We start from the raw sequence: 24,894 nt of genomic DNA on the forward strand, positions 1-24,894 counted from the left end.
ACTTTAATGTAAACAATTAGGCAGCAACTAATATTCCTCACTCTTCTCCAAATTTTCCTTTCTTCATGATTTTTTTTGCCAATACCACAGGAGTTGAAATTTCTCATTCATAAATAACAAACTAGCAAAAAAAAACCTCTGACAAAGAGGTTTTGCTGCTTCATATTGAGAATGGGTCAGCAACTACCCTGGGATCAAAAGCCCCTCACAGATTGTTTTCTCTCCTTTATCTTACTTCATAGCCTTAGGTCTGAATACAGTTCTATTCATGACACCAAATTTTAATATCTACAAATGATCAGGTAGTAGCAAGAGTCTTGAATTTTGGTAGATAATCAAGCTTATAAGGCACAGTAGCCTTCATTCAGTACCGCATTTATGAGCTTTAATAAAAGATGAATAACAGAGAATATAGCAAGCACCATGGCAGTTGAGCAGTGGTCTCCTGAAGGCCAAGAAAAGCTTCTGAGTGTTCCAGAAACTCCTCATTAATTAAGATTATGACTGAGAACTGATACTGAATTTAATAACATGAAGGTGACTGGTTACTTTCACAAGAGTTACAGTGTCATGTTGGGGTAAAAGCCTGATTAGAAGAGGTTAAAGGGAGCTTAAAGAGGCATTGTAATCAACGACTGTGGTGAACACTCTCAACGAACTTTGCTATAAACAGTAACAGAGGAATGGACAGAAACTTGAGGCAAAGGTCAGGTCAAAGGACTTTGAAAGAGAAAAGTCTGCTGATGGTAATGACCGAGTAGAAAGGAAAAATAAAATATGCAGGGAAGAGAAAAGCACTGCTAGAATGATGTACTTGTTTAGGCAATAAGAAGTGATTGTTGAACATGGCAGGAATACTTGGAATATTTCCACAATGTTTTTCTGTAATATGATGCTACTTATCATTAATCTTAGGCTTCAGAATAAAGAAGTATATGCCAGAAACCCTTTGTTGCATTTTCTGTATTTTGGTTCCTTTTGAATATCTTGTTTTACAATTTCTTGCAGAAATGCTTTAGGGTAAATTTAACTCTGAAAAATAGGGAAGCCTACAAATCACTTCCCTATTCCATGGCCATGAAAAAACATTTTCCAAGATTTTAATTACTCAGAGAAAACTACTAAAATCAAAACTTGTGTAAAGGATCGGTGTATAATTGATATTTTCTAGATGGAGAAGGCAGTGGCCACCCACTCCAGCACTCTTGCCCTGAAAATCCCATGGACAGAGGAGCCTGGTGGGCTGCAGTCCATGGGGTCGCAAAGAGTTGGACAAGACTAAGCGACTTCTTTCACTTTTCACTTTCATGCATTGGAGAAGGAAATGGCAACCCACTCCAGTATTCTTGCCTGGAGAATCCCAGGGACGGGGGAGCCTGGTGGGCTGCCATCTATGGGGTTGCACGGAGTCGGACACGACTGAAGCGACTTAGCAGCAGCAGCAGCAGACCTATATTCAGAGAAAGAAAACAACAATTATAGCTTACACAACAATGACAATCTAATAAATAATTTCTGGCTAACCTTATGGAGAAATACTGGATTTCTAGGTGTATTTAATATGAATGACACAGAAACAATTGGATGAAGAAGGTCAATAGTTTACAAGTTGGAAGCATGTTGTTCCATGTTCAGATTTTGTTGTACCCAATGAACTGATTCTGGTGATAGAGTTTCATTTATCCCATTTATTCTCATCCTAGTTGTTGATGCCATTAATATACTTTATGGAGTTAAGCATCTGGAGGTAACCAGAGAGCTGTAGCCCAAAGCACCCATTACTAGGATGACAGAAGAGGTATTATCGGCTGAATATCTGCTCTCTCATTAAAGGGCCAACCAGAAAGAACAACACGCAAACCATACTTTTTCAGTTCTTACTCACCAGTAGTCTTACCCGTGCCCCTGATGATATTTCTCTCAGTTCTAAGCTATTTCAACACAGGCATATTTCTTAACACCGAACCCTCAAATTTAGCCTCTTTTTATTTTGTTGCCTTATCATATTTGAATAAATACAAACTGAGGATTATACTGACATTAGACTAGAGCACAAGCAATCTGGTCACAATTATCAGCATCTAGTTAAAGAATGCTTTTCACTCCAGCGTTTTCCTTGACTTTCCCATCACCTAACATAGTTTTGCCTGCAGATGGCTACAGCAGAGTGCATTTGATCCAATTGGAAATAAGACTTTCAAGCAATTTTAAGTTACTCAGCACTGTTATATGATCACTTTACTGGTGATGTAAGAGCAATACTTACCAACAAGTTATGTTTCTCTCATATTATTAGCAAAATCCCTAAGCTAATCACAATATATAACCACTGTCTTTTCAAAATTAAAATCTTATTTTTCTGAGTAACAATGAACTTACAGTATGGGATGCATCTGTCAAAGCAAAAATTCAGTTCAAAATTGAATGTTCTGTAATTTATATTGTCGTTTCTTTTCTATTTGGCTCATGTTAGATGATTCCACAGGCCCAGGCAAGCTAATTAACCCCAGGTCACATAAGGTTAGGAAGCTTGCTGTCACACTACCATTCTTACCCAGCTACTGGGAAAAGGCAGAATGATAAAAAATGCCATGGAACATCAGGTCTTCCAAATAACCCCACTGCCATTTTTCAAATTGCTTTCAAATGCCTTTTTCAGAGCAGCAGCAAATGCCAGTGAAGACTGAGGTATTTGTTAGCGGGCAGGATAACTACCTTTCAAATAGCAAGGGGAAAAACATTACATGTTCTCTGGTGTGCGAGAGAGAGAAGAGCCATTGACTGTATCTATTTTGGAGATAATTTCTATCTTCTCTGAACTGGAAACTCCTGTAAGATCAGTGTGGCATTGGCTTTGACTAAATTAGGCTATTAGTGTGATAGAGTTTAACAGTGTGTGAGATTATTAGCGTATTGTCACTAAAGTGGCAGCCATCACTGTCTGGCTACGGTTAAGACAGAAAAAAGGCTGTAGCACGGGCTTTCGCTGGTGATGACAGTAATTGACTCTGTCAGTGTTTAAACACTTCATGGAAATCAAAACCTGAGACAAGCACCCGGATGTCTGGTTGACTTACTTGCTTGCCCATGAATATTCAAATCTACATCTTTGAAGAAATCACTGTTTCGAACTGGATGCTCTGAACACATTTATTATAATGATCAAATAGAAGTTTAAATTAATTCTGTTTTCACAAGCCTTATAATTTATCCTAAAGAGTGCAAGACATTGCTGTAACCCAGTGCTGGTCCACAGGGAAGTAAATTTTTTTATCTGATTTCTTCAAATGCTTCCTCTACCAAACAATGATGGGATCTTTTATTCCATAATTAACACAATTTGTGAATACTAATATTCCTTATAAATTTTAAAAAGTTTATGCAGACAAGGATGAAAATTATTCACTTTGAAACCATAATTTAATGGGGCCAGAGAGAGGAGAGTGAAATAAAGCTATACCCCACTTGAACTCTTGGCCACCCATCCCGCTAGCACAGTTTCATTTTTCTCTAGAATAACGATCACTAACTGATACTTTACACAAAAATTTCTCTACTGTTCCTTTTTTCCCAGAACATTAAAAGCCAAGTGGGCAGAAATTTTGTGGTCTTCACTATTATATCTCCAGTAAACCTAGCACGTAACACACCTTCAATAGACATCAAATAAGTGACTGAATAAATGAATGAATGAATGAATAAATTTGGGTGCTCACAAATGGTGGAGAAACATACACTGAATAATAAAAAGATGAATAGACTATGGTGATTTCTCTTTATACCATCAGCTTCTGTTGGTTTGACAGAGAAGACTGATATGTCTGTATATATAAGAATTATATATATATATATATATATATATGTATAGAGAGAGAGAGAACACTGATATGTCCACATATATAAGATAAATATATATATATATATAAAATCCTGAAGACATTTATAATACAACAGGATAAATATACTCCCAATGAAAGAAAAGGAAGATGTGCAAACACAAGTGATTTAAGAAGAAAAAGAAGTGATACTTCCATTTGAATCTATTTTCCATCCAATAAATTTGCTTCTTTTTTGACACAAAGCTTGTGATATCTTATTTTTCCAACCAGGGATTGAACCCGGGCCCTGGTAGTAATAGCACTGAGTCCCAACCACTAAGCCACCAGGGAATCTCCTCATTTGCTCTGAAAGACACTGTGTTCTAGTAACCTTCTCCTTAATTCCCGCGGCTCAGGACCCTGGCTGATCTTTCGGATGTGCCAGTCACTATAGCAGTTGTTGTCCCCTGGCTTCTGGAAGTTATAAACTCCCACCTCCTGTCTCCTGCTTTGGGGTCCCAGCTTCTCTATGGTTGTGCCATCAAGCTCTGTGATCACCTGCCCTACCTTCAGTGCTGGCCTACAGAAGAAAGCTACCACTGAACAAAATGGTACCAGTATCACTTTCACCAATGTGTTTCTGAGGGTTTTGGTGAATGAATGTAACCTTTGGGCATTCTTGCAGAACAGAACCCTCTGGTGGGTGGTGTGGTCTCACCTAATATCTGGCTTCCTGCAGGATCACTTTTCTGAACCATTTTGATCTCTTTTTGTACTGCATGCTAAGCAAACTCAGGCATTTCCACTTTGCTCAGTGTGGACAATTATTTTCTCCAGGTTTCTAAGAGATACCCTAGCAGTGAACTTGTCCCAAACTCTGAGGCTTTGCCAGGATGTTAAACTCCATGTTTGAGAGTGGCCCCATGTTTATGAATTCTTGTTTAATTAGTCCCAAGCTCTGGACTTCCATTCCTGCCATCCCAAAAACAAGCACCAATGAAAGCCAATCCCAGGAATGCTAGTCATACAAACTAGCTTAATTCTTATCTCTTTGGGGTGCACATGACCAAAGGCTGACAACATTAATTAGTATCAAACCCTGCTCATTCTTGTGTTTCCAATTTCTGTTTTCCACTTACCTATCTATATATATTTTTTCTACTCCTGATCTGGTCTGACTATAATATTGTTCAGTTCAGTTCAGTTGCTCAGTTGTATCTGACTCTTTGCGACCCCATGAATCGCAGCACGCCAGGCCTCCCTGTCTATCACCAACTCCGGGGTTCACTCAGACTCACATCCATCGAGTCAGTGATGCCATCCAGCCATCTCATCCTCTGTCGTCACCTGCTCCTCCTGCCCCCAATCCCTCCCAGCATCAGAGTCTTTACCAATGAGTCAACTCTTCCCATGAGGTGGCCAAAGTACTGGAGTTTCAGCTTTAGCATCATTCCTTCCAAAGAAATTCTAGGGCTGATCTCCTTCAGAATGGACTGGTTGGATCTCCTTGCAGTCCAAGGGACTCTCAAGAGTCTTCTCCAACACCACAGTTCAAAAGCATCAATTCTTCGGCACTCGGCCTTCTTCACAGTCCAACTCTCACATCCATACATGGCCACTGGAAAAACCATAGCCTTGACTAGATAGACCTTTGTTGGCAAAGTAATGTTTCTGCTTTTCAATATGCTATCTAAGTTGGTCATAACTTTCCTTCTAAGGAGTAAGCGTCTTTTAATTTCATGGCTGCAGTCACCATCTGCAGTGATTTTGGAGCCCAGAAAAATAAAGTCTGACACTGTTTCCACTGTTTCCCCATCTATTTCCCATGAAGTGATGGGACCAGATGCCATGATCTTCGTTTTCTGAATGTTGAGCTTTAAGCCAACGTTTTCACTCTCCTCTTTCACTTTCATCAAGAGGCTTTTTAGTTCCTCTTCACTTTCTGCCATAAGGGTGATGTCATTTGCATATCTAAGGTTACTGATATTTCTCCGGGCAATCTTGATTCCAGTTTGTGCTTCTTCCAGCCCAGCGTTTCTCATGATGTACTCTGCATATAAGTTAAATAAGCAGGGTGACAATATACAGCCTTGATGTACTCCTTTTCCTATTTGGAACCAGTCCGTTGTTCCATGTCCAGTTCTAACTGTTGCTTCCTGACCTGCACACAAGTTTCTCAAGAGGCAGGTCAGGTGGTCTGGTATTCCCATCTCTTTCAGAATTTCCACAGTTTATTGTGATCCACATAAAGGCTTTGGCATAGTCAATAGTATTGTAAAGCACTGCAAACTAAAGAAGAAAGGTGGAAGAATTCACGCTCTGTTTTCAATAACCAGGTGATAAGTAAATTGACTAAGGGACTTTCAGGCTTTGAATGGGAAACCCACTGCATATATTAATACACCGATACTGCTTAGAGTGGATACAGTTACTGTTTACTTTCTCTCCAAAAGGAGGCTTCATCAAACGGAAATATAGAAAGCTAATATAGTATTTTGAAATGTTCACTTCAATTATTTATCTATTAAGAAAATCCTTACCCTTCTGTATATAAAGTACAAATGAAGTATCTTTAGGAAGAAACAAAATGTTTAGAGGTAAAACAGCCATGAACTAGAAAAGCCAATAAATGGGAATTTTCTGTTAATAGTATTTCAACAAAACACTACTGAAAATTGACTTCTGAATTTTTTCTTTAGTACTGATTTGCATTTGAGTTGCAAACACCCATTACAATTAATTGGAATATTGTTAGAAAACCACATAAGCTTTGGAGAATTAAAAGAGAACTCTGTATCTTTTGAAACACTCATGATTTCCCTTTTCATTTGGAAATAGTATTGATATATTGTAAAATGGGATTCCCAGGTGGCTCAGTGGTAAAGAATCCACTTGCCAATGGAGGAGCCACAGGAGACATGGTTCAATCCTTGGGCCAGGAAGATCCCCTGGAGGAGGAAATGGCAACCCACTCCAGTATTCTTGCCTGAGAAATCCCATAGGTCCAAGGAACCTGGCGGGCTACAGCCCATGGGGTTACCGAAAAGAGTAGGACATGCCTTAGCAACTAACATCAACATTGTAAAATACTTTTTAAGAAAATGTGTAATAATTTTTTTTTATTTTTTAACTGGAGGAAAATTTCTTTACAATATTAAAATACTTTTAAACAGCTAATTTTCTACTTCAGAATACTAAATCACTTCTTCTGATTTCCCTCCTGTGTTTTTTAAAAGGCAATGTTAACCGGTGCCCTGGTGATGACAAGGTTGATGCTTCTTGTGTTTATAATAGATGGTCTTATTAACATCACTCATAACCTCAAATAACAAGCACAGAAAACATTACTCAAAAGACAAAAATGAAAAACATGAGATTTATGAAATACATACATACATACAAAAACTTATTGCCAGCCAACCCTGAGTGATGATACCAATTACCCAATGCAAATTATATACATTCAAGCTTTATTTTTAGAGTAAGCTTGTCAAAAATGTGTTATTGTTCTTTTATGAAAATCTTGTTCTTCTATGTGTGCTACTTTTTTAGGTCAGTAGCTTACTGGTTTTATATAAATAGGTTTAAAATATTTTATATTAAATGTTTGTTGATCTCTTACAGAGGAACTTAATTAATTTGATGGGTCAAATTAAAAATACATAATTTATTATCACCATGTTATATGAATGAGAGGGATTTATTTTATTATTTAATTCATGATCTATAAATTATTCCTGAAAGTTTTTTTCTAAGTTTATTTTGGGAGGAGATGAGGGTTGACAAGGTTGTTCAGTTGATAAAATAATAAACTTAGAGCTACAATCGATGTATGTTATATTTCCTTTCACAAAGGGTGTTTGACATTTTCTAGTCACACATTAAATAAAGGGTCACACCATTCATATGAGGAATGATGCTAAATTTGAAAATATTTTAATTAATAAAACATATTTTCCCTAAAACAAACTGGAAGCTCTGTTCTTCTAGTTTTGTGTTTCTCTAACAATTTATCAAATGGGAGATAAGATTAAAACCCACGGCTTTCATTCACTAAAATGCAACACTAAATTAAAAACAGGAAAGTAGGTCAGTGAATGCTTTCCCTATTGTGTAAATATGTGAAAGAAAAATTTAGCATGCATTGATTCCATCAAGCGTATCAATAAATAATCTCTACTTGTATGGGTACCCCCAAATATTTCATATATTTATGTTATCATGCTTTAATTTTGTGTGTATAACAGCTATCCTCCAAAGAGTAAGAAAAAGAGGCTCTCCGGTAATCTGAATTTCAATACTTCATGTTCTGTTTATTGATAACTCTGAAATGTAAACCTGTATTCTAACAGCACAAATGCATTACTTATAAATTTGTTATTTCTCAAACAAAGTAATTTTGAGAAAAAAACATGACTCTTAATAACTCAAGATAGTCCCAGGCAAACATGGATGTACAGTCACTTTAATTATGAAACACCTGTTGACACTTTATCAGTATATCCATTTCTAAATTCACAGCTGCTAATTGCCTTCCCTTGCATTCCTGATTCCTGCTCTAGGGTCAAGTTTAGGCAAAATAGAACTGAACCAAGGAACAGTCTCCACCCAGCCTGCATAGCTTCAACCTCAGTTCTTCCACTTACTAGCTGCACAGTCTTAGGCAATGTAGTTCAACTCAACACTTTATTCCTCTGTTTGTAAAACAGGACCAAAGATTTCAGTAAATATTTTGTAATTTATGATGACTGAGTTACTAGCTATAAAATATGTAAAACAGTGCCTATGTGTGCATGTTAAGTCGCTTCAGTCGTGTTCGACTCCTTGTGACCTGTGGACTGTAGCCCACCAGGCTCCTCTGTCCACAGAATTCTCTAGGCAAGAACACTGGAGTTAGTATTGCCTCCTCCAGAGGATCTTCCCAATCCAGGGATCGAAGCCCCATCTCTTATGTTTCCTACATTGGTAAGTGGGTTCTTTACCACTAGTGCCATCTGGGAAGCCCAAAACAGTGCCTCAGTTCAGTTAAGTTCAGTCGCTCAGTCGTGTCCGACTCTTTGTGACCCCATGAATCGCAGCACACCAGGCCTCCCTGTCCATCACCAACTCCTAGAGTTCACTCAGACTCATGTCCATCGAGTCAGTGATGCCATCCAACCATCTCATCCTCTGTCATCCCCTTCTCCTCCTGCCCCCAATCCCTCCCAGCATCAGAGTCTTTTCCAATGAGTCAACTCTTCCCATGAGGTGGCCAAAGTACTGGAGTTTCAGCTTTAGCGTGATTCCTTCCAAAGAAATCCCAGGGCTGATCTCCTTCAGAATGGACTGGTTGGATCTCCTTGCAGCCCAAGGGACTCTCAAGAGTCTTCTCCAACACCACAGTTCAAAAGCATCAATTCTTCGGCGCTCAGCCTTCTTCATGGTCCAACTTTCACATCCACACATGACTACTGGAAAAACCATAGCCTCAACTAGACAGACCTTTGTTGGCAAAGTAATGTCTCTGCTTTTTAATATGCTATCCAGGTTGGTCATAACTTTCCTTCCAAGGAGTCTTTTAATTTCATGGCTGCACTAGCATGTAGTAAACTATTAATTATTATAAAGTACTGTTATTTGCTGAATTATAGTAGGTTATCAATATAAAAAGCAGTGGAAAAAAGACTAAATCACATTTTCTAAATGTTTTATCTTATTTGTTCCTAACCAAAATAATTAAATGTGTGATAAGTACATACAGTGAAGAATGAGGTTTGGGTGAGTAGATGTGAGGTAGTCCTGATTTGTCTTAAGCTCATATCCCTATATATTTCTCTGAGTGTGTTGAATGACAAATTAATTAATGACTCAAAAACAAGTTTTAGATTTACCAAAAAAGTGAGATATTTTCAATGTACACTTTGCCCCCACACATGTATAGATGCCACAAGTATCAATATTACTAACCAGAACGGTACATAGTGCATTTGTTATCAAGAATGAACTTGCATTGACACATTATAACCACTCAAAGTCCATAATACACCTTGGAGCTCATTCTTGGTGTTGCACATTCTATGCATTAATTTGCATGCTAAATTGCTTCAGTCGTGTCTGATTCTTTGCAATCCTATGGACCATAGTTCTCCAGGCTCATATGTCCATGGGCTTCTCCAGGCAAGAATACTGGAATGGGTATCCATTCCCTTCTCCAGAGGATCTTCCCAACCCAAGGACTGAACCTGCATCTCTTATGTGTCTCCTGCGCTGCAGGTGGATTCTTTACCATCTCAGCCACCAGGGAAGCCTCACATTCTATGGATTTGGACAAATACATAATCACATATGGGTTTCCCTGGTGACTTACTCTGTAAAAAATCTGCCCACAATGCAGGAGATGCAGGAGACAAAGGTTCAGTCCCTGGGTCAGGAAGATACCCTGCAGGAGGAAATAGCAACCTACTCCAGTATTCTTGTCTGGGAAATCCCATGGAGCCTGAGGGACTACAGTCCATGGGGTCACAAAGAGGCAGACATGACTGAGCGACTAATGCTTTCACTTTCACATAATCACATATATCCATTATAACACCATGCAGAGTGTTTTCATTTTCCCAATAATCCTCTGTGATCCGCCAGTTCATCTCTTTTCTCTCCTTCCCCCACAACCACTGATCTTTTTCTTGTCTGGAAGATCATGTGTTTAAAGGAATTGTTCCATTTCATCTAGGTTATCAAATTTGTAAGCATAAAGCAGTCCATATTATTCCTTTAGAATCCTATTAATTTCCTTGAGATCTATTGTGATGTTCTTCTCTCATTCATTACTGATATTAGAACTTTGGTCTTTTCTCATTTTTTTTTCTCTTAGCCTGGGTTAGAGGTTTATTGATATTATTGATCTTTTCTAAGAAACAGCTTTTGGTTTTATTGATTTTCTTCATTAATTTCCATTTGAAAATTTCATTTATTTCAGCTCTAATTCTCATTCTTTTACATTTCTACATACTTTGTATTTACCTTACCCTAATGTTTAAAGATTCAGTTCAGTTCAGTTGCTCAGTCGTGTCCGACTCTTTGTGACCCCATGAATCGCAACACGCCAGTCCTCCCTGTCCATCACCAACTCCTAGAGTTCACTCAGACTCACGTCCATCAAGTTGGTGATTCCATCCAGCCATCTCATCCTCTGTTGTCCCCTTCTCCTCTTGCCACCAATCCCTCCCAGCATCAGTCTTTTCCAATGAGTCAACTCTTCCCATGAGGTGGCCAAAGTACTGGAGTTTCAGCTTTAGCATCATTCCTTCCAAAGAAATCCCAGGGCTGATCTCCTTCAGAATGCACTGGTTGGATCTCCTTGCAGTCCAAGGGACTCTCAAGAGTCTTCTCCAACACCACAGTTCAAAAGCATCAATTCTTCGGCGCTCAGCCTTCTTCACAGTCCAACTCTCACATCCATACATGACCACAGGAAAAACCATAGCCTTGACTAGATGAACCTTTGTTGGCAAAGTAATGTCTCTGCTTTTTAATATGCTATCTAGGTTGGTCATAACCTTCCTTCCAAGGAATAAGCGTCTTTGAATTTCATGGCTGCAGTCACCATCTGCAGTGATTTTGAAGCCCAATAAAAAGGTTACTAAGGTGGAAACTTCCTAGGACTGGGTCCCTCTGGACTTTTTATCTCTCAGAGTTGACTGCACTAAGCCTCCAGAAATTCATCAATTCCAGTTCAGGATTTCCTACTGGAGCACTGATGCCCATGGTAGTTTCCCCCTGTGACTCCCTATATTCACTTGTTTCTCCAATCTTGGGGGCTGTGGTTTTCCCTGTGCTCTCTCCTCTCTTACAGATCCAGTAAGTTATTATGTCTTTAGTCTGTTTAGCTTTTTACTTACTGTTAGGATGGAGGGGTGCCTTCCAAGTTCCTTATGTGCAGAATTAGAAACTGGGAGTGTTTCTCAACAGATATTTATCTACCTAACAACAGCAGTGTCAGTTCCAACATTCTTTCCACTGAAACCTTGGATATGATAGCTCAACAGGCTTACATCTTGCAGATAGTAAAGATGTGTGAATTTTTAACTTGTGTGATTTTAATCTGTCCCAATTTTAGAGCAAAGACTTTACCACATGGTCTGCTGGTGCCAGTGGAGTAGGTATTTGCCTTTGGACATGATATTATGTCACCCACACATTTTAAAGCCTTATAATTCAGTAAAGTGAGGACATAGATAAGTCACCTAGCATTTGGCAAACACACGCACTGATATCAATCATAAGTTAGTGACACAAAACCAGGCATCATGGCAATCTGGCTTCCAGAAGTGGACATATCAGAGGTACTGTGTGAAGTTTGTGTCCACTGCTTACTGTCTGCAGAGTCTGTGCCCACTGAAGGCAGCACACCTGCCTTTAGCTATCTCTCCTCCATGTCACTATCTCCAGCTGTGTGGACTCCCAGGTTTTAGCCCATCTAGATATTCTTTCGGAGAAGGAAATGGCACCCCACTCCAGTACTCTTGCCTGGAAAATCCCATGGGCAGAGAAGCCTGGTGGGCTGCAGTCCATGGGGTCACGAAGAGTCGGACATGACTGAGCAACTTCACTTTCACTTTTCACTTTCATGCATTGGAGAAGGAAATGGCAACCCACTCCAGTGTTCTTACCTGGAGAATCCCAGGGACAGGGGAGCCTGGTGGGCTTCCATCTATGGGGTTGCACAGAGTCGGACACGACTGAAGCAACTTAGCAGCAGCAGCAGCAGCAGCAGCAGATATTCTTTAGGCTAGGCAATATACTTTCATTATGCTGTTTGCAACTAAAATCCCTGATACTCCAGATTTTTATTCCACATGTGTTTTTTTTCTTAAATAACCTTTTGAGAAAGCAAAAAAGGAACAAATGGAAAATATAGTATTTTAAGACAAAGGTGTCTATTTTCACAAGTGGCAACTATTTGTATCCTTATCTCTCTCACACACACATAACATGTTTTCACCTCTGAACAAAAGTACACAATTATTCCATTCATTCACCATTCTGCACCTATAATCACTCAGTTCTCAGAAAATGCATGCACTAAGATTATAAATTCTAAGTAATCATTGTTAAAACCTAAAATACATTCTAGAAAACAAACTTGCACTCATGAAATCAAGTAAATACATGAAGAGTTTATATACATTTTCTGCCATATTTATATTCATGCTCTCTGAAAATGTGTTATGATATTTAATTTTTTTACAACCTTAGGTTTAAAAATTCCAGTTACCTAGTAAGGACAATTTTTAAAAACCTAGTAATTCAAATGATATTGCCATCAGTTGTGCTATGCTTATGACACTAAGATTTATAGCAAAAACTACATGAAAATGAAAAATGAAGACAACTGAGAGTTTCAAAATTATCTAAGAAGGAATACATTGGATCTAACTCCCCTTAAGTTTCATAGCCTCAGTTAACAGTCTGTACAGTTCCTTGTTTGAGACCTCATATGTAACGGGGTGCTGTCATAAGAAGCTTTTTCTACACATTTTGTATTTCACACGTTAAACTAGGCATCTGTTGTACACTCTCCTCCCCCAATATGACTGAAGTCACAAAGTTATACTTAATCCATTTTATAATATTCTTTCATTTTATTTTCCATGATTCTTGGCCTAAATTCACTCCACATTCAGAAAAGCTCTCTTCATTCATTTTTCACTTTTGAAAAAGAGCTCCTGGAGGAAAGTGACTTGAGGCCGTAAAAGGCTTATGAACTAAACGTGAGTTAAATTTGAACTGGACCTCTGATTTCCTGAATTCAGATTCTTTTTCATAGCTCAAGGAGATTCAATTAACCTAACTTTCAGAATCTAATTACATTCATTGTTTCAAATTAACACTCTCTTTTCTTTCATTCGTTAAACATTTGCTAAATTCCCATAATAGAATGTCTTCAGAATTCAAAGAAACATGCTGTTGGAAATGGTTTATCTTCTCCATAAGTTTCAAGTTTATACAACTCAGTGTTTTTCCAATGTGGTTTCGTTGGCTTATTGTTTCTTCTTTATTAGTTCATTACCATTGATGGGTTTGGTCACATTTCATACATCCCAACTTCCTTCTTAAAGCATATTAAACCTTCATTTGTAAATAACTGAATTTGATAACACCTCTAAGCAAAACACAGATGTCGAGGTGGTAGATTCAACATATTAGAGTTGGAAAGGAATGTAGAGGTAAAGTCAGTCATGTCATATAAGGAAAAAAGAAACAATACAAAAATGATTTAAAATTTTATAAAAGACCTGGCCAAGAGTACAGCGACAATTATTGATAGGTGATGAGGATGCAGGCTTCTTGGCATTTGTGCCAACATTCTCACTATATAAACTACTACTTTTGGTACAATGATCACTAATGCCACTTCTGTTATATTTGCTTTTTACACTACAACATAATTTAGAACTATATTTTAAATCTAAAAGAGATATTGTATTATACTGTTGGTTATTCTAAATGTGCCAGGTCACCATTATTTATTATTTTTTATCAGGTTATTACTTGTAATAGTAAGGTACTTCAAGGCAATTAAATTTAGAAGACAGATATCAGGAAAATATTTAATCTCACATGAGAAGAATTCTGATTAAAAGGCTTTAAGAAATGCTGAAAGATCAATGCATCATTAAAGAGGACCAAAAGATAGGTAATTCTTAATTTTTGATAGCTTAATTTAAATTTCCTAAAAAACTACAGAACTACTAAACAACTTCATAATTCCTGTATGGATGAATTCTATCAGCTTTGAAATTCCAATAATCTTTTACTTTCTAAATCTTTTTTTCCCCTTGTCCTATTATAGTACTGTACTCTGGGGATGAGGCTATTCCCTTTCCCAGTTACCAATATGGTGAACATTTCCAAAGCACAAGAGAAAAATAATCAAATATTATTGGACAAGGCAACATTTTTCAGTGGAAAATGCACGATTATTAGAAGTCAATGAACTGAATTTTTGACGTTACTCCACAAAGACCATACTATTAGTCCTAAAAAGCTTTGTCTATGTAATCATCTATAAAATTTAAAAACTACAGTAGTTTCCCCTAATTCACGGGGTTGTTTTAAAGGTAAACTGAAGTGATAAAAGTACCACAACCACAATGGTGGTGGTTTAGTCGCTAAGTTGTGTCCAACTCTTGCAACCCCATGGACTGTAGTCTGCCAGGCTCCTCTGTCCATGGGATTCTCCAGGCAAGAATACTGAAGTGGGTTACTATTTCCTTCTCCAGTGGATCTTTCCTACCCTGGAATTGAACCAGGGTCTCTTGCATTGCAGGCAGGTTCTTTACAGACAACCACAATAGCTATTTATTAATCTCTTACCATTCGTGGCAGAGTCAAATGCTATACTTTCAAGGAAAGGCAGGACATGCATTCCCTCTCCCCAACAGGTAAATCAAATAAACAAGCCTGGAGCTAACAAAATGGAAAATTATGTACTGACATGGGAAAGAAAAGAAAAAAAAATGAAATTTTACTTAAGCCTAGTCTCTGCTGTGAATAGCTGGTGATACCTGAAAATGTATTTTGTATAAATGAACAAAGTGTCTATTGTAAAAACATGAATACTTATTGAGATTACAATTTGTTTTATAACCCAAACAGATCTAAGATATTATGAATCTATGCTACATGCTATGTGAAAGGAATGAGAGGTCTTAAAAACTTCATGTCATCTTTTGCAACATGATAGAATAAGATCCTAATGGAGTTTAATTTCTTTGATTGAATTAAGATTATATATAATTTTTAACAATATATTCAATTTATTGAAGAGAGTTCGAAGTATAAACAACCTTCACTTTATTTCAGAATATAGTAAGTTTACATTAGTTGAAATTGAGAAGTGTTAAAAGATAATTTTCAAGAGTAAATAGAATAAAAGTGCTAAAAATGGAAAATAACTGCATGACTTTGAGATAGAAGAGAACAAAAGAGAACATGCTTTTAAGTGGAGAAATAAAAGTCTAAAAATTATGCAGCCTCCTTTTAAGTGTCAGTCACAGACACTATCAGCTAAAAAATTACTCTTAACATTACTGACCCTTCAGATACTTAGGACAAGTCAAATGACATTCAGAGCACAGAAGTGAGAAACTGGTAATCAACAATTTAATATATATTCAAATGAACATTATAATAAGAGAACGTTTTATGAAAGGGAATTTATAATAGCTTAAGCATTGTTGGTAGATTCTTAGGAAAACTTCAATTCTGTGATTACTAAAGAAAAGGACCTATAGCATCTTTAGGTGATTTCTGATTATAGTCTTTTGCTTTAAAGCAAAAGATGCCTAAGAACTTTGCTTAGGTTAACCTTTTCAGAATTAGAGGATTCTGACTTATTCTAAATTGCTAATCTTTAACTTTCTAGGGAATGATGAGGGTTCTCCAATATTTTCTACTATGCAGGCACCCCACTCCAGTACTCTTGCCTGGAAAATCCCATGGACTGAGGAGCCTGGAAGGCTGCAGTCCATGGGGTCGCTGAGGGTCGGACACGACTGAGCGACTTCACTTTCACTTTTTACTTTCATGCATTGGAGAAGGAAATGGCAACCCACTCCAGTGTGATTGCCTTGAGAATCCCGGGGACGGGGGAGCCTAGTGGGCTGCCGTCTATGGAGTCCCACAGAGTCGGACACGACTGAAGCGACTTAGCAGCAGCAGCATGAATGTATCACCTATATAGAACTGGGGGTCCTTTAACTTTTTTCTCCACTTGGTCATAAAACAGATCTTGCTGTTACTGTTTTTTTCATTTGCTCATGTGTATGTGTGCCCTCCTCATGCTGAATATAATAATTAAAATCACCAGGATGTAGTATATTGAAATGAATATGCTTCATCTTTTAAAAATTCTATCTAATCTCTTTTCTACCCCTATGTAGTAGAAACATATAGCCTACTGAATACAAAACAGATTTGGTAAACTTTCAAACCATAGCTAGCATTTTACAGAATTTAAATGAAAAATGTGAATCCTATAAAGTTAAATTGCTTGGCTATTTTTAAATAACTTGACCTAACTGACATTTATGGAATACTCCACCCAACAATAGCAGAATACATATTTTTCTCAAGAATAATGAATCATTGGCCAATATATACACTCTCTGGGTTAAAACACAAACTCTAACATATCTGAAATGATAGATATCAAATAAATAAACTAGAAGTAAATAATGGAAATGAAGCAGGATATCCCTTATATATTTAGAATTTAAGTAGGACATCTCTAAATAACACAAAGATCTTAAAAAGATCCTCAAGAAAAATTAATGATAAATGAGGATAGTCTCTGCTCATAGACTGGAAAACTCACTATAACTAAGATGTCAAGTCTTCAAAGTTTAATATATGGATTCAATGTCATCCCAATCTAAGTCCCAGCAAGGGATTTTCAAAATATTTATAAACTGATTCTAAAGTTTATATGGAAAGCTAAAAGATGAAAATCAACAACGTTACTAAAGAAGATTGGAAGACTCACATTGCCTGATTTCAAGATTAGAAGGGTATGTATTTAAGAAGTGTAATATTAGTGAATAAACAAACCTGTGATCAACAGAAGTGTCACTACCAAACTCAAGATTTACTATAAAGCTACAGTAAACAAGACAGTGTGGTACTGTGAAAGAGCAGACATATGGATCAATGGAACAGAAAAGGGAGCCCAAAAATAGATCCACGCAAACAGAGACAACTGATTTTTTTTTAAATTTTATTTTATTTTTAAACTTTACATAATTGTATTAGTTTTGTCACACATCAAAATGAATCCGCCACAGGTATACATGTGTTCCCCATCCTGAACCCTCCTCCCTCCTCCCCATTCCATCCCTCTGGGTCGTCCCAGTGTATCCACCCAAGCATCCAGTATCGTGCATCGAACCTGGACTGGCAGCTCGTTTCATACATGATATTTTACATGTTTCAATGCCATTCTCCCAAATCTTCCCACCCTCTCCCTCTCTCACAGAGTCCATAAGACTGTTCTATACATCAGTGTCTCTTTTGCTGTCTCGTACACAGGGTTATTGTTACCATCTTTCTAAATTCCATATATATGCATTAGTATACTGTATTGGTGTTTTTCTTTCTGGCTTACTTCACTCTGTATAATAGGCTCCAGTTTCATCCACCTCATTAGAACTGATTCAAATGTATTCTTTTTAATGGCTGAGTAATACTCCATTGTGTATATGTACCAAAGCTTTCTTATCCATTCATCTGCTGATGGGCATCTAGGTTGCTTCCATGTCCTGGCTATTATAAACAGTGCTGCGATGAACATTGGGGTACTCGTGTCTCTTTCCCTTCTGGTTTCCTCAGTGTGTATGCCCAGCAGTGGGATTGCTGGATCATAAGGCAGGTCTATTTCCAGGTTTTTAAGGAATCTCCACACTGTTCTCCATAGTGGCTGTACTAGTTTGCATTCTCACCAACAGTGTAAGAGGGTTCCCTTTTCTCCACACCCTCTCCAGCATTTATTGCTTGTAGACTTTTGGATCGCAGCCATTCTGACTGGTGTGAAATGGTACCTCATAGTGGTTTTGACTTGGATTTCTCTGATAATGAGTGATGTTGAGCATCTTTTCATGTGTTTGTTAGCCATCTGTATGTCTTCTTTGGAGAAATGTCTATTTAGTTCTTTGGCCCATTTTTTGATTGGGTCATTTATTTTTCTGGAGTTGAGCTGTAGGAGTTGCTTGTATATTCTCGAGATTAGTTGTTTGTCAGTTGCTTCATTTGCTATTATCTTCTCCCATTCTGAAGGCTGTCTTTTCACCTTGCTGATAGTTTCCTTTGATGTGCAGAAGCTTTTAAGGATAATTAGGTCCCATTTGTTTATTTTTGCTTTTATTTCCAATATTCTGGGAGGTGGGTCATAGAGGATCCTGCTGTGATGTATGTCAGAGAGTGTTTTGCCTATGTTCTCCTCTAGGAGTTTTACAGTTTCTGGTCTTACGTTGAGATCTTTAATCCATTTTGAGTTTATTTTTGTGTATGGTGTTAGAAAGTGTTCTAGTTTCATTCTTTTACAAGTGGTTGACCAGATTTCCCAGCACCACTTGTTAAAGAGATTGTCTTTAATCCATTGTATATTCTTGCCTCCTTTGTCAAAGATAAGGTGACCATAGGTGTGTGGGTTTATCTCTGGGCTTTCTATTTTGTTCCATTGATCTATATTTCTGTCTTTGTGCCAGCACCATACTGTCTTGATAACTGTGGCTTTGTAGTAGAGCCTGAAGTTAGGTAGGTTGATTCCTCCAGTTCCATTCTTCTTTCTCAAGATCACTTTGGCTATTCGAGGTTTTTTGTATTTCCATACAAATTGTGAAATTATTTGTTCTAGCTCTGTGAAGAATACCATTGGTAGCTTGATAGGGATTGCATTGAATCTACCAAAAAAAGGCAATTCCATGGAGAAAGGCTCGTCTTTTTGACAAATGGTGTTAGAGCAAATGGATGTCCATAACAGACACTATTAAGAGAACAAGCCATAACTTGTAGAAAATATTTGCAAAATACAAATATGATAAAGAACATGCATCCAAAGTATGCAAAGACATCTGAAAGCTCAATGATAAGGAAACAAACAATCTGCTGGGAAAAAATGGGCAAACTATCTGAAGAGACAACTCACTAGAGAAGATACACAGGTGCAACTAAGAATACGACAGATGCTCTACCTCATTCATTATTGAGAAACATACATTTAAAAATTAGAAACCACTACACACCAATTCGGAGAAGGCAATGGCACCCCACTCCAGTACTCTTGCCTGGAAAATCCCATGGACGGAGGAGCCTGGTAGGCTGCATTCCATGGGGTCACTAAGAGTCAGACACGACTGAGCGACTTCACTTTCACTTCTCACTTTCATGTGTTGGAGAAGGAAATGGCAACCCACTCCAGTGTTCTTGCCTGGAGAATCCCAGGGACAGGGGAGCCTGGTGGGCTGCCATCTATAGAGTCGCACAGAGTCGGACACGACTAAAGCAACTTAGCAGCAACACACCAATTACAACTGTTAAAACAAAAGCAATATTTAAACATCAATATCAATGGCTAGCATGACAAAAGTTGACAAAATGACATGTTGATGAGAATTCAGACCAGCAAAAACTGTCATCCTGGTGAGATGAATGACAGCCACTTTGGAGGTCAATATGGTAGCTTCTTACAAAGCCAAACATAGCCTTACCATGCAATCCAAAAATCACATTCCTAGGTATTTATTTACCTAACTGATTTGAAAATGTATGTCCACACAAAAAAACTGCATGCAAGTAATTATAACAGCTAGTCATACTTTCTTTAAAATTCGAAGCAACCAAGATGTCCTTCAATAGTTGAACAGACCATGTGATTGCAGAAATCCATATGCATGTGTGGTGATAAGTCCCTTCAGTTGTGTCCAACTCTTTGCAACCCTTGGACTGTAGCCCAACAGGCTCCTCTGTCCATGGAATTCTCCAGGTAGGAATATAGGAGTGGGTCACCATTTCCTCCTCCAAGGCATCTCCCGAACCCAGGGAGCGAACCCAAGTCTCTTGCATTGTAGGCAAATTCTTTAACACGTGAGCCACCAGGAAATGTGGATATGGGTTGGTAATTGTGATTCTACCATATACACACATTGGAATTAAATTAAGTAAACAGCTGGTGGTTTGTGGGAGCCAGTTCTCTTCATTTTGACATTGGAGTTTATAGATGAGCAGGGGGATGAGATGAGAATGACCTATGTGGTAGTAGATGGGGTGGTAGTATCAGAATGTATTCATATTCCATTTCAAATAGATACAGATGATTACATATATAATATTTATAAATATGTGCCTAGATGCTGGTTAGGTCCCAAGGAATAATGTAGCTTCCTCATTGATATATATGATTTCCTCCTGTATAACACTGAGAGTTAGACAGGATTTGATTGTTAAGAGAAGACTTAGAGGACCCAAAATGTCTATGTTCACTTATTTATTATTTACTTTATGAATTTATTCTTATAAATTTAATAACATTAAATTTTAATAAATCTAATAAATTCACTAATTTAATTATTTATTTTATGAATACAGCAAAAGCATTAAAATAAGAGTATGCATCTTGATCTGTGATTGCATTAGAGACTCAAGCTTGAATTTTTCTTGCTTTCTAATAACAATAATAGACTATATACTATCTCTCTCTGATCAGAAACCACCAAGGTGGACTCATAATACCTGCAAGCCTGAAATGGAGTCTTAGATGGAGCTTGTTACACCTTGCTTGTATTGTGGGCATATTTCTTGTTATGCAAAGAGTGCTGGTGGCAGAGCCCTCCAGGTATCTCAAGAGTACAAATTGTCAAGCTCACTGATCTCAATAAACACCAGTAGCAAGCTTAAACAAATCATCCCCAAACTCATCACAGGTTCCACTGTATTAACCAGTGCATTTCATACCCTATCAGGGGCTGTTACCCTATAGTTATTTCAAGAAAACCTGCTCAGGGCAATTCCAGAACTACAGAATTAACTCCTTACAAACCTCCTCACTCCCCAGAAAAATGCACCAATATTTCACTGTTGCAACACATTTTTCTTATTAGTCATTAAAACAAATCTGACTTATAATTATGCATTTATTCAGTGAATGTACAGTTTTTAAATTTTTGATCCTCCAGAAGCTGAACCTGAGATAGGGACTTAGGTGTAGATATTTGGGGGTGGGGGAGATTAAGCCCAGAAGAGAGATGTAATGGAACAAAGTGAATAAGTTACAGAAGCAAGAAAGTCCTCTGTCAGGGAACATTATATATTTCACATTAGTGAGCTACAGAAGATAGTCGAGCTCAACTCTACTATCCGCCCTTGAGAATTTTCAAAAAGGATCCCAGAAATTACTTCCTCTTATCAACAGATAAAAGCTTGGAGTATTTACTCACCTGCTGCTTTCTTCCACAGGCTGGAGATCGCCTACTTGGAGCCTCTGCTCTGCAAATCTTCTCCATACCACATACACAGATGTCAATATAGTTATAGTGATATTGGAGAAAGCACTGCAGAAGAAACAGGATAAGATGCTCAGTGTACGAAGTGGAACAGTGTCAGCCCCAGGTAAGTCTGGTCTCACCAGAACTGCCTACCACAACTGACATTAACTAATGCTAGTATCAGAGGCAAGCTAAGGAGATATATTGCAGAATATAAGCAACGTGTTATATTTGTTTACTTTTTTACTGTCTTTCTTACCTGCTAGACAGTAAGCCACAATCTGTGTATGATTAAGACCTGTGACTATTTTATTCACAATGATGTACTGATCTTCTGACCTAGAGCCTGAAAATAAAAGTGTTAGTCACTCAGTCATGTCTGACTCTTTGTGACCCCCATGGACTGTAGCCCGCCAGGCTCCTCTGTCCATGGGATTCCCCAGGCAAGAATACTGGAGTGGGTAGCCATTTCCTTTTCCAGGGAATCTTCCCAACCCAAGGACTGAATCTTGATCTCCCTCACTGCAGGCAGATTCTTCACTGCCTGAATCAGGGACACTAACCTAGAGCCCAGTTCATAGTAAACACTCTATGGATACTTCTCAAAAGGAAAGAATAGAGGAAGGAAGGAAAGAAAGAAGGGGGATCAGAAGGGCAGCACAAGTCAAATTTCCACACAAAAGTATATATGAGCAATAAAGAATTGCAGGGCTGGCACTAGAAGGTACAAAGACTGCAGAATTAGAAACCATGGCAGCGGCAGTGGAGGTTTAGTTGTTAGGTCGTGTCTGACTCTTGTGATCCTGTGGATGGTAGCCTGTCAGGCTCCTCTGTCCATGGGATTCCCCAGGCAAGACCCGACTCAGGAATCAAACCTGGGTATCCTGCATTGCAGGCAGATGATTTACAAACTGAGCTCTGAGGGAAGCCCCAGAAACCTTGGTAGAATGGAAAAAAAAAACGTAGAATAATTTCCACTAAGAGAGTTCTCAGTTTTAAAACTCATCTACTTTACAGTTTTGATTCAAGGCTACTCTGCAGATGACATTACTATAATTTCATTATCAATTAGCAATATCTTTCAAAACAAAATGATCATTGCTAATCATTTCTCTGGTACTTTCTAGAGCTAAGATCACTCAGACAAAGATCAAAAGAATTTGATCTTTCCTTTCATTTTTAGGAAGCTCATAGAAATCCTTTCTGACAACTGTCAGATTTTCTACTCTTTGTCAAGCATAGTAATAGATAACCTTACAGCCCTTGGGAATGAATCTTTCAAGTCAGAAATCAACTCTTATAGCAACTGCGAGTATGCAAGATAAACAGATGGTTCTATATCCCCAAAGAAGTGTTTTTATATATTTATTTTGGTGGTTTGTACACTACTTATGTTTTGATAGCTTAGTTACTGAAAGCTTCCTTGAAGGAGAGTGAAATTATTTGAATGAAGAGAGGATGTTATGTCTTCATTAAATCTGTTTTTGTTTGGTTAGAGAATAAATTGTAGCATCTTGCTTTTAATATTCTCATTGTAGATTTTGAGTTCATGATTAGAAAATATTCTTTCATTTTAAAATGGTTGTAACTAAACATTAGACAGGAGAGCAGAGAAATTATTCCTTTTAGATTGCTCTGTTGTTCCTCAGATATATTTTTTCTATTTTCTGAGCATTTTGAACAGTAAATAATGACAAATTAACAATCACCTTGATAAAGGTTTGGTAGATTATTAACAATTAAATTAGTTACAATCATCACTCAGAACAAGAATCAGACTTTAACAGAGTAACATTAATGTGAAAACTTTTTCTAGGTAGTTAAAGTTCTAGGTATTTAAAGGATAAAATGTATATTTTATTACCTGTATAATAGCATACAAGACTCCAAAATGAGAAACTGGTCAATATTACTTTATGTACTGTTTAAAAACTCTAAAATAAGATGATTAATAATCCCTATATTTATTTTTAAGGTGGAAAACCTAAGTAATTCAGTGAAAATTAAATATTAGAGTACCTTTTAATGAATGGATGAATGATCAATAAATGTACACACACATAAATAAATAATGTTTTGTTACTTTCAAATATCTAAAAAATAGAGAAATGATTGCCTCCAAAGTCCTATCGTAATAAGTGGATGATATTTATATTTTAAATTTCTTTTATTTGGAAGTAATTTTAAAGTAACAGAACAGCTTCAAAAACAGGGTATAGCTTGCACTAATTTTCACATCTTGTATATCCATGGCACAATTATTTAAATAAAGAAATTAGTTATTAACTACACAATTTATTCATATTTCACCATATTTTCACTAACATCCTCTTTCCATTCTGGGATACAATTCAGTATCTACACTGAATTCAATGGTCGTACATCTTACATCCTCCAAATTATGTCAGATTTTTCTTGATCCTAACAAGCTAGAAAAATAGGTTTAGAATTCCGTAGATTCCATCAACTTCTGGGGTGTTGGGGGTTTTGTTTTCCATGATGCAGGTGATATTATGAGTCTAGGGGGAGAACACCACAGGCGTGATGTGCTGTCTTAGTCATGACATCAAGGGGGATTATCTATCTATCTATTGCAAAGGGAAAAAAATAGTAACTCTACACTGTCAAACACATTTCTCCAATATGTTATTTTGTTTCCACCTATAATCCAAAAATATATTAAGGAATATCTTTTGAGACTGTGAAAATATTTTCTCCTTAAACTTTTGCCCTCTAGTATTAGCATGATCTGTGGATCTTGCCTGCAGCACTTATTACTGTGGTGGTTACTAATGTTGTTTTTCTATTTTATTCTTTCTATATTTATTAATTTTGCAAAGAGGTGCTGTCCCTTTCCTCCCATTTTATGCCTTCATTCAATCATCTACTATCATCAGTATGGATTCATACATATTTATTTTATTATTTCGGCCATAATCCAATGCTACTATTTACTTTGTTGCTCAAATTGTTCTAATTTTGGCCATTGGGAATGTTTTTAGTCTGGCTTCTATCTTTTTGACATTGTATCTTCCTTTTTCTTGAGTGCTGTATTACTT

The 24,894-nt window shown here is 37.4% G+C and overlaps 2 pseudogenes; one reads left to right on the forward strand and one right to left on the reverse strand.

Annotated features, from left to right (window-relative positions):
* Positions 1 to 12,486: 12,486 nt before the first annotated feature.
* Positions 12,487 to 24,894, reverse strand: part of LOC102411341 — a 134,682-nt pseudogene continuing 122,274 nt past the window's right edge.
* LOC112586652 overlaps positions 21,923 to 24,894 on the forward strand; it is a 51,720-nt pseudogene continuing 48,748 nt past the window's right edge.

Source organism: Bubalus bubalis, chromosome 8 (assembly GCF_019923935.1).
Source record: "Bubalus bubalis isolate 160015118507 breed Murrah chromosome 8, NDDB_SH_1, whole genome shotgun sequence".
In the NCBI taxonomy this organism is placed as follows: domain Eukaryota; kingdom Metazoa; phylum Chordata; class Mammalia; order Artiodactyla; family Bovidae; genus Bubalus; species Bubalus bubalis.